At 46.5% G+C, this 10,607-nt stretch overlaps 1 long non-coding RNA gene across 1 annotated transcript; it reads left to right on the forward strand.

Annotated features, from left to right (window-relative positions):
* Positions 1 to 245: 245 nt before the first annotated feature.
* On the forward strand, positions 246 to 3,700 carry LOC120968070 (uncharacterized). Its single transcript, XR_006666260.2, has 3 exons — positions 246 to 450; positions 2,107 to 2,736; positions 2,821 to 3,700. It is a non-coding gene; the product is annotated as an uncharacterized lncRNA (long non-coding RNA).
* Positions 3,701 to 10,607: the final 6,907 nt, after the last annotated feature.

The following is a 10,607-nucleotide window of genomic DNA, read 5'->3' on the forward strand; positions in this document are numbered from 1 at the left end:
GCTCTCTCATGCCTCCATCAATTTTGGGCGTCTGATGGCATACACTGGTCGTTACTGGCCGTGCGATGCACCTCCTGTGTGGGCCGCTATTCTCGTAACAAAATTGGAGGTCTCTTGTCATTGATGCGGGTTGACGTTCGATGCCAAACGGACAGTCGCGATACGGCTCTCTATCCACCTCCCAATCTCGGCTAGGCCTTGAGATGTGGATCGCCGGGTGAGGTCACTGCCGTACAGAGAGAGAGAGAGAGATGATGGAAAATGGCAACCATCCGCTTGACGCTGGAATGAGTCGCCAATTAGCACATCTCTGTCGAAGTCGAGCCGCCCGGATCGCTACAAACTCCAAATCTCGCACGAAAAAATAGCGATCATGGCGATGGCGACATCGGATGTTCCTGTGATCTAGGCAGAAAATCTCACCAGCGATCTTAGGTCAATCCTCTACTGGTATGTGTCTCTCCCCCTTCCATGCATCCCCTATTTTTGATAGGTTCAGTTACTCTCGATCTGGTATCCGTGTTGGTGGAAGAGGAGATGAGAGGATGAGGACGTGAGGGTTGGATTTAAATTGGGGGAAATAGCAGGCTTGCCAATTGCAATCTATTGCTCCATATCACGCAGGCATTAGGGCTCCCCTGATCTCGTCCTTGAGGAACATCGACCTTGCACGATCTCGACCTCGAGTGATGCAACTGGTCATCTTGCCGGCTACATGCCGATTCAACCAGTGTCTCAGCCACGCTGCTGTTCAAGAGAGCCTCCGCTTCCGCCCTACATCAACCATATCTTCCCCTAGATGCGTGAGGAGGAGAAAGTAGGAGGACAGGAGGAGAACGCCTCTATCATGTAGACAGTAGAGTACTACTTAGGTATTTTGCTTCATGATATCCAACACAGATTGCACTGCAAGGATCATCAGTACTACAGATTGGTTCTGAAAGTCTTTTTTAGCTTGTGTTGCATCGGGCATCTAATTGTAATTCTAGATGTTTTTCTTGATTACAAGTTTAATTATAACTTGCTTTGGTCTGTTGTATCTGGCGAAACGAATTAAGTCATTTGTGTGTAAAAATGATCAGGGTAAATGTACATGATTAGATGGCGGACCTATACAAAGTATGGACAAGATAGGGACAACAAGTTTGAAGATGGCAAAAAGGGACCTTCAGAAGATGTATCACGGATTGCAACGAATCATCTCCTGTCGATTGGAGTCGACTCGCTATATTGAGAAAATAAATCGCTCTTGCTACACACCTTTAATGGTGATTGATATACGCTAACTCGCCGAAGGACGATTATTGCAAGTCAGTTACTATGTCGGCTGTGTGTTCCTACTTCACTCCACGCGCGTCTATATAGGCTCTCCCGTGTCGCTGTTCGTTCCCCACTCCCCTCTTTGGCTTCTTAATTCTATGACAGTCTCCGACAGACATCGTTGATGCTTAGGTCACCACTCCATCTTGTGAGCTATGCCTGTCTCCGCTCCCTCCTACCTACCCTCTTAACTCAATTCTTTCTCCAGGGAATGTAGAAACACTTCTACTCCATAAAAAAAAGAATTTAGGAATACTTCTAACCCCAATTCTTTGATTCCCAGGTTTTCACTGAGTTCACCGTGACTTGCTGCTACAGGCTTGTGATTACATACACAAATTGGATGTTCTGAGGTGGATATACCACGGGTTGTCATGGGGGTTGCGCTGGCCGCCCTTGATTAGTTCATGATACAGCAATTGTATGTGTGGAAGTAGTGGCATGTTTAAGTAAAGATGGTCGACCGGAATGAGTATGTCTGCGTGTAGTTTTGTGGTTCAGATTATGTACTATGTTTCCAGAACGCTTATGTTTGGGTGTGACTGTGCACATAGAAGTTTTGGTTTCAGTTGTAGGCTTGTAGCTGATGCTCATCAACTCAATCACTCATGGCCACCTGTACATACGGAATCAATGCCTTAGATATTGTTATTATTCGTGCTCAGTTCAATTTGGTTGACTTCTCCCTTGCCTCAGATTCACCCTTCTTCCTATGTTCCTCCCATCTTTTGCCCAGTTAATTATGGGTTCTGACTTTTGTTATAGTTTCTTCCCAATTTGATGCAGGTGGTGTTAGTGTACGAAGTGGCAACTGGTTCTACTCGATTGGCTGAAGGAATCCTATATAGTTTTCGATTTCCAATAGCTAATGGCCAGGTCACTAAATGTACATGTACTCCTATTGGTGATGTGCTTGCTGGCACTGGTTTGAAGACATAATGGATGTATGCTTAACTATTTTATTCAACTCCATGGATGTGTTTCTTGCCCCTGTTTTAGATCTCTCTATGTCTTGGGCATGTATATGTTAAAATGTTCATCCGAGAAAAAATGACATACTTGGAAATTTACTTAGTTAGATTTTCAAATTTTAGTTCAGTTTTTGTAATTATTATTTTTCATACCATATCTCAATTTTTTATGTTGCAAAAAATTGAAATTATGTGGTGGTTGTGGTGTAGCCAATCAAAGGCATGAATGTTGGCTGCGGACACAAAGGAGAGAGTCCATCAGAGGTGCCTCAGGGTCACCCAGCCATCGATGGTGAAAGAAAGCTAGAAGATCAGCCTGCTCCGCCTATGAATGCATCGGCCATCATTGGATAAATTCACAAAAGTTCCTATGCTTGAGCCCTGAGTTCTCTCCTGTCACAATTTTTGCTTAGGACTGGCCGGAGAATCTGTTGGTGCATACATGGTAGGACATATTGATTCATGGTTGGCCTTCTTTGTTTGTTAATCTTGAAATTGGTTATTTGCTTATGAGGCTCGCCTGTTATAGATCTCAGGTTTCATCAAAGCCTCCCATGTTGCCCCTTCCATTTCTTCTGGTAACTATGAGTTAGCAATGCAATTATGTAGTGAAGAGGGGCCAGTAATTAAATTATTTGATTTGTTCAGCAACTCCAGAACAGGTATTTTGGTACATCTCAATTATCTAAAAAACTAAAGAGGTTCCGAAGGAATTTCTTCTCGTTTTCGGCATATTTTTTAGCTATCCACGGAAACATTTTGGTTGTTTCTTGGATGATTTTAATGTCAATCTAAGTTATTTTCATAGGTTCTGAACCTTATGTTCATCTGACCTTCATAATATCTCCAATTTTTGGTAGTAAGATGTGATGTTTGCTTAATATTGATAGTACAATCCTTTCCTCAAAGTTCATCTCAAATCTGAGTGATATATGTTTTGTTTCATTACAAAATCTGTTGAGTTTGCTTCAGAAGGTATTGCAATGCCTATTAATTGTTTCTACAACTCACTTGAGGTAAACCTCCTGCTTCAGTTACATCAACATCTAATTTAAGTTTTACATGCTCACTTTTTCTTGAAGGCATTTCCCCCATTTTATACATGTGGCAGTCCATGTATAATTAATGCTCACTTGTTACAAATGACCAGGTGCATCAGGCTCGCCTAATTCTTCTTGGTTGCCGCGCATTATGTTGCATTTGGAGGTCTGAAGATTTCATCAATGCACCATGTATAAAATCTACTATGACAATTGAAGTCAACAACTACATGTTTGTTTGTGCTGCTGCTTATTATTTGTCTTGAAAATACTCTATATTTACTAAGTGTATGTTGTTTCATATGTTGTCATAGCGAAGCCAGTTTGTACCTGTGATATTTTCCTTGATTACTAACTAATATGCATTTATGTTTATGCAAAATTTAATATGTTTCATGGGGCTGTATATTTATTGTATAAATAGACGGGTGCGGCAACGCGCGCCATCAATGATCTAGTACTTTTAATAACCATGCTCGAAGAGAAGAGGTGCACGCACCCACGCACGTAGTACTAGTAGCACTCTTTGCGTCTTTTGCGTCTTCCCCAACCACACATGTGACATGGTGGAGCTCATTTCTGTAAGATGATGCAACTCGCGTGATAATTTGACGCGTCTAGTAGTAGTTACCCACTTATAAATAATGGAGGATCGGGAACCACCCATGAACGGTGCCGCGTCATTTATAAATAAAGTTTTTTTCTTCAGTGGCACGAACGCAATATAAATAGGTTCATATGGAGAGAAAAGGAAACCGCTCCACTATATACATAGCCAGGATGAGCCTACATGGTTGCTTGCTGGGGTTGCTCTCTTCACACTCTCTCGCACAAAACGACTGTGGCCACATCTCTAACATCCAGGCGGATCACGTCCGCCGGGGGAAGGGGTGGATGCTTTGTGTAGGTGCGGTCGCCGTCGCCGATGGCGAAAACCCACTGTCGGCACGTCCCGATCAGGGGTCCCCGCCATTCTCTCTCACAAAACCGGTGAGGTTGCCTTCGTCCCTTGCTCACTGCCGCGACGTGGGCATTTGCCGCCTCCCGCCGTCCAACTCTAGGTTGAGCTACGTCCCGACATCCCTCAGGTACAACTTCCTTACAGCCGGCTTGCACCACTGCCCCAGCTACCCACACCGCTCCATGTGGATATTTCTCTACTTCTTTGCCCCGCACATACCTCTACTGGCTTCTACTGTATTTGTGATGAGTTTATATCTCATCAGCTAGTCCCAGTAATCTTATTCTAGTCACGCTTCTTCAATTTCTTCGCCACAGGGATTCTCATCATGATTTTAGTGAAACTGCACAAAATGATTCGATGGTCAAAGGGTTGCAAACTTCATTTCTTCGGAAGCTTCAACGTCGCCAGCAAATTAAAGCCTGGTTAGGGTTTAGGGTTCAAGGGCTAGGGACTGCATGGATCGTTTTTTCTTTAGCTGTCTGTGTTCCAAAATAAGTGTCAACTTGAGTAGTACTACAACTTTGTACTAAAGTTTGCATAAAGTTGAGACACTTATTTTGGAACGGAGGGAGTACATATTGGCTATGATCTATCAATCATTGAGATGCAATAGCATGCATGTTAGTCTCCTTTGTATTTGATGAAATGTTGCAGCGGGGCAACCTTGGACGCAAGATACATGAAACAGAAGCTGGAAGCTTCATAGCATTGTACAAATTTATCTCGCTGGGAAATTACAGTACGTACTATACTACTATGTAAAGAGTTAGGTGTCGCATGGTGTCCAGAAAATATGGTGATAGTGTGAGGTGGGCCATGTAATCATTGAGCCTGCGTGTTTTCACTACTTTTGCACTCCTCCGCTGTAAGAATAGGGAAAATTGTAATCTAATACCTCCTTTCACCGAAGCGTGGGACATCCAACAGTAAGTTGGACGGACGAAGCAACCATCACTCTTGAATCCGCTTCTCAGTAATAATGACCAATGAGCCGTCAAATCACATAGACCCAGCAGTAAGTTGGACGGACGAAGCAACCATCACTCTTGAATCCGCTTCTCCCTTCAACGCAGGCGCCAGTGAGAGGTCACGTTCGCTCTGCCCGGGCATGAATGCGGCACCGATTCTTTGGAGCGGTGCTGACCATTTCGGGCGGGAAGCGCGCGTGGGCGATGGAGGGGCTTTGGGTGGGCCAGGCTGTGACGCCCCCGATTCAATCGTACACTAATCATGCACGCAAACGTGTACGGTCAAGATCAGGGACTCACGGGAAGATATCACAACACAACTCTAAAAACATAAATAAGTCATACAAGCATCATAATACAAGCCAGGGGCCTCGAGGGCTCGAATACAAGTGCTCGATCATAGACGAGTCAGCGGAAGCAACAATATCTGAGTATAGACATAAGTTAAACAAGTTGCCATAAGATGGCTAGCACAAACCGGGATACAGATCGAAAGAGGCGCAGGCCTCCAGCCTGGGATCCTCCTAAACTACTCCTGGTCGTCGTCAGCGGCCTGAACGTAGTAGTAGGCACCTCCAGTGTAGTAGGAGTCATCGTCGACGGTGGCGTCTGGCTCCTGGGCTCCGGCATCTGGTTGCGACAACCAGGTAGAAGGGAAAGGGGGAAAAGAGGGAGAAAAGCAACCGTGAGTACTCATCCAAAGTACTCGCAAGCAAGGAGCTACACTACATATGCATGGGTATATGTGTAAAGGGCCATATCGGTGGACTGAACTGCAGAATGCCAGAATAAGAGGGGGATAGCTAATCCTGTCGAAGACTACGCTTCTGGCCACCTCCATCTTGCAGCATGTAGAAGAGAGTAGATGGTAAGTTAACCAAGTATCATCGCATAGCATAATCCTACCCGACGATCCTCTCCTCGTCGACCTGTGAGAGAGCGATCACCGGGTTGTATCTCGCACTTGGAAGGGTGTGTTTCATTAAGTATCCGATTCTAGTTGTCATAAGGTCAAGGTACAACTCTGGTCGTCCTTTTACCGAGGGACACGGCTATTCGAATAGATAAACTTCCCTGCAGGGGTGCACCACATAACCCAACACGCTCGATCCCATTTGGCCGGACACACTTTTCTGGGTCATGCCCGGCCGCGGAAGATCAACACGTCGCAGCCCCACCTTGGCACAACAGAGAGGTCAGCACGCCGGTCTAAATCCTAAGCGCGCAGGGGTCTGGGCCCATCTCCCATTTCTCACCTGCATGTTGCGTACGCGGCCGGAAGCAGACCTAGCCTAGCAGGCGTTCCAGTCCAATCCGGCGCGCGCCGCTCAGTCGCTGACGTCACGAAGGCTTCGGCTGATACCACGACGCCGAGTGCCCATAACTGTTCCCACGTAGTTGGTTAGTGCGTATAGACCAAATGGCCAGACTCAGATCAAATACCAAGAACTCGTTAAGCATGTTATTTTAAAGTAACCGCGAACGCCGACCAGGGCCAGGCCCACCTCTCGCCTAGGTGGTCTCAACCTGCTCTGTCGCTCCGCCACAAAGATCCACTCGCGGGTACTCCTACGAGGCGACCCGACTTTAGTCACCAAAGGTATCATGTATAGTATATAAGTATATACCCGTGATCACCTCCCGAGTGATCACGACCCGATAGTATAGCATGGCAGACGGACAAGAATGTAGGGCCACAGATGGAATACTAGCATCCTATACTAAGCATGTAGGATTGCAGGTAAGGGTAACAACGATAATAGCAAGAACATGCTATGCATCAGGATAGGATTAACGGAAAGCAATAACATGCTACACTACTCTAATGCAAGCAGTATAGAGAAGAATAGGCGATATCTGGTGATCAGGGGGGGGGCTTGCCTGGAAGCTCAGCCGAGAAGGAGGGGTCGTCAACACCGTAGTCAAACGGGGCAGCAGCAGTGGCGTCAGTCTCGGTGTCTAACGGGAGAAGAGGGGGAAGAAACAATAAATACAATGCAAACAAATGCATGACGATGCATGACATGACAAAGCGTGATGCTAGGTGTGCCCACTCGCGGTAGTAGGTGATACCGGCGAAGGGGGGAAACATCCGGGAAAGTATTCCCGGTGTTTCGCGTTTTCGCACAGATGAACCGGAGGTGAAATGTTGCAGGTTCACTATGCTAAGGACGCGTGGCTGACGAACGGACTGCGTATCCGGATTCGCCTCGTCGTTCTGAGCAACTTTCATGTACAAAGTTTTTCCATCCGAGCTACGGTTTATTTTATATGATTTTCTAAAGTTTTAAATCAATTTTAGAATTTATTTAATTAATTTAATTCAACATTATCCAGAATAGTGTTTGCTGACGTCATCATGACGTCAGCAGTCAACAGAGGTGTTGACTGGTCAAACTGACGTGTGGGTCCAGTGGGACCCACCTGTCATACACCGTTTAGGTTAATCAGGGTTTAGTTTAATTAGTTAAGCTCAATTAGTTAACTAAAATGATTAGTTTAAACTAATACAGAATTAATTAAGTTAATTAACTCTTTAATTACTTAATTAACTATTATTTTATTTATTATTATTGTTTATTTTTTAAATTCCTTTTTTATAAAACCGTTCTAGGCTGGGCCCCGTTTGTCATAGGGCCCTGGGGGCCTTAGCGGGCATCGAGCGGTGGATGCGGGTGCGTGGGCGCCCGTCACGGCGCTCGCCTAGGGGCGCGCGGGGCGGGGCGCATCTGGCTGCGACCAGCGGGCGCAGTGAGCCGGCCGGCCGGAGTTGCGCCTAGCGGTGGGCGGTGGGAGAGCGGGGCGTGCAGGTGCTGCAGGGCAAGGGGACGGAGTGCGGGGCCGACGACGAGCAGGCCCGCGGGCGGCAGAGGAGCAGCAGCAGGGGGTGGACGCGGTCAGGGGCGGCGATGCGCGCCGCGGGCGGGCGTGGAGGCCAGGGAGCGTCGGGTGGGGCGCCCGTGGGATGCGCCGGGCGTGAGCGGGGGATGGTGCGCGAGCGCGTGCGCGCGCACGGCCAGGGCGTGGCCGGGCCATGATGTCCAACGGGGCAGGGGGAGGAGGAGGAGAGGGAGCATGGGGAGGCGCTCACATCGAGGCCGTAGGGTACATGGCAACGGGGCGCGAGGTGGGGGACGGGGACGACGTGCGTTGAGGAGGCAGGCCGGCGGGGAGGCGGCACGACGTCGGGGTGGTCTTCGGGCGGCGCCGGCGAGAGGCTTTGGCACCGAGCGAAGGGCGAGCCCCCCGGTCTCGATCCAGATCGAGGGGGGAAGAGAGCGAGGAGTGGGGGGGGGGGGGTTTCGTGCGGGAGGAGTGGGGGGGATCGTGCGAGGCGACGGGATGGGCGCCGTCCAGATCCAAGGGGCGATGGGGAGTGAGAGGGGATCGGGGAGGGGAGAGGTTAGGGTTTTGAGCGTCGACAGGCCATATAGGCCAGGGGTGCAGTTGGGCCGGTGGGCCGGCCGGCTGGGTTGTGGCCTAGTTGGCGAGGTGGGTTTCTGTTTTTATTTCTCTTTTGTTTCTTTTTAGTTTTCTTTTATTTTTAGTTTTGGTAAAATACTAAAGTGGCACCCAAATAGATGTTACAAATTATGCCACAGCCACAAACAACTTAGCACTGAAATAAAATAGTTTTGAAATTGTTTATCATTTTAAAAGCATTTAAATAATTATTATTGCTACTATTTTATTCATTTTAGAGTGTTTAAACATTTTATAAAGGTGTGGTTTCTCCACCACAATTACCTATGTATTATTTGGCTCACTCCGAACATTTTAGTTTTAATATTTGAAAACTTTTATCGTTTGACTTGATTTTGAATTTGAATTCGAACGAGATTGAATCATCGTGAAACTAACAACAGTAATCGTGGTGACGTGGCCTCATTAGTAGAGGTTTACTATAGCTTAACTATCCGGGCGTCACAATTCTCCTCCACTACAAGAAATCTCGTCCCGAGATTTAAGAGGTAGAGTAAGGGGGAAAAGTCTGGTTACGAAATGCTAACGGATCTTCTCGGTCTTGGCTGCTCTTCTTGAAGAAGTTAATCCCTTTCGTTGATGTCTTTATTTCTCTGCTTCAGGTCATCATGGTGAAGTCGGCATTCTTTCTTCGGAAACTCCATCATACGTACGACAAGGGGTAACTTCGGAAAAATGGACCGCTAAAATGTTGCTTATCTGGTAGATAACAGCAGGCAAGGTGGCGGAAAGTAACTCTCGAATTGAAACTTAAGAAAATATCGAGAGCAAAATAAGAAGGTACCATGAGAAGTTTCGAACGGGTAGGCAATCGTTTGATGCCTAATCAAAAGGTGAAAGGGTTTCAGAGCATCGGAATAAGTATTGCGGCTAAAACTAGAATAGATCATCTCAAGGAAGGTGGCTCGTGAATTACCTACGAAGCCAAGTGCGAGGAATAATTTCGGTAACTGGGATGTACAGAAGAGTCAGGTTACGATCCTATGAAACTGTGGGTTATGGGCCCACCATGTGGGTTAAAGGTAGAAACGGTGTTGACATCTTGCACGATCATGTAAGCAAGGCAAGTCAGAGGATAGCCTGTCAGTTATGTCGGCAACAACATCGATACCAAGGGCGAGGGACAAAGAGAACCATTTCCTGCTCGTTGAAACGAGGCGGACCAATAGGCAAAGTTCTCGTCCATCGGTGGTTACCGAAATGTCATCAACAAAAGTAACAGGGTCTTACTGACAGAGTGGTACAACGAGGTGTTTACATAAGCAGGGAAATATTACTGCTGATATTATATAGATCACAAGAAGGTTTACACAAACCAATGGAAAGGAAAAGTGATTATCAGGTTTAAACAGAACAATGGAAAGGAAAATGTGTATACACACATATTTCTGCGGTATATCCTTCCCAAGGACAAACAGAGCATGATATCCATGACAGGATTTAATGTAGAAAACCATTTAGGTAAGGGGAGAGGAAGTTCATGACATTACCCAAACAACGGTGTTTGGATAATTGAGCAAGAAACATTTAGCATTGGGCTTCAATATTCATGTTGATAATCAGAGTACCACAGACATGCTTCGGGATAGCATCGACATGTTCTTCAAGCAAAGGTCGGACTTTGGATACTCAATGGATTCATCATGAACAACTTATAGAATAAGTCTTTCAATTCCTCATGGAAGAATGGTTAACATTGCTAAAAGGAAGAACTATAACAATAGGCCCTCCGCGCAGGTGTGTTAGGATGACATCACCTTATCGGGTTAAAGACCAATGTTATAACTCTTGGAAATATGTCCAAACCATCACATCTGACCGAGGTTCAGATCCGATGGGCGTCAGGATACCTCAGACTCAG

The sequence above is a fragment of the Aegilops tauschii genome, chromosome 7 (assembly GCF_002575655.3).
Source record: "Aegilops tauschii subsp. strangulata cultivar AL8/78 chromosome 7, Aet v6.0, whole genome shotgun sequence".
Lineage (NCBI taxonomy): Eukaryota > Viridiplantae > Streptophyta > Magnoliopsida > Poales > Poaceae > Aegilops > Aegilops tauschii.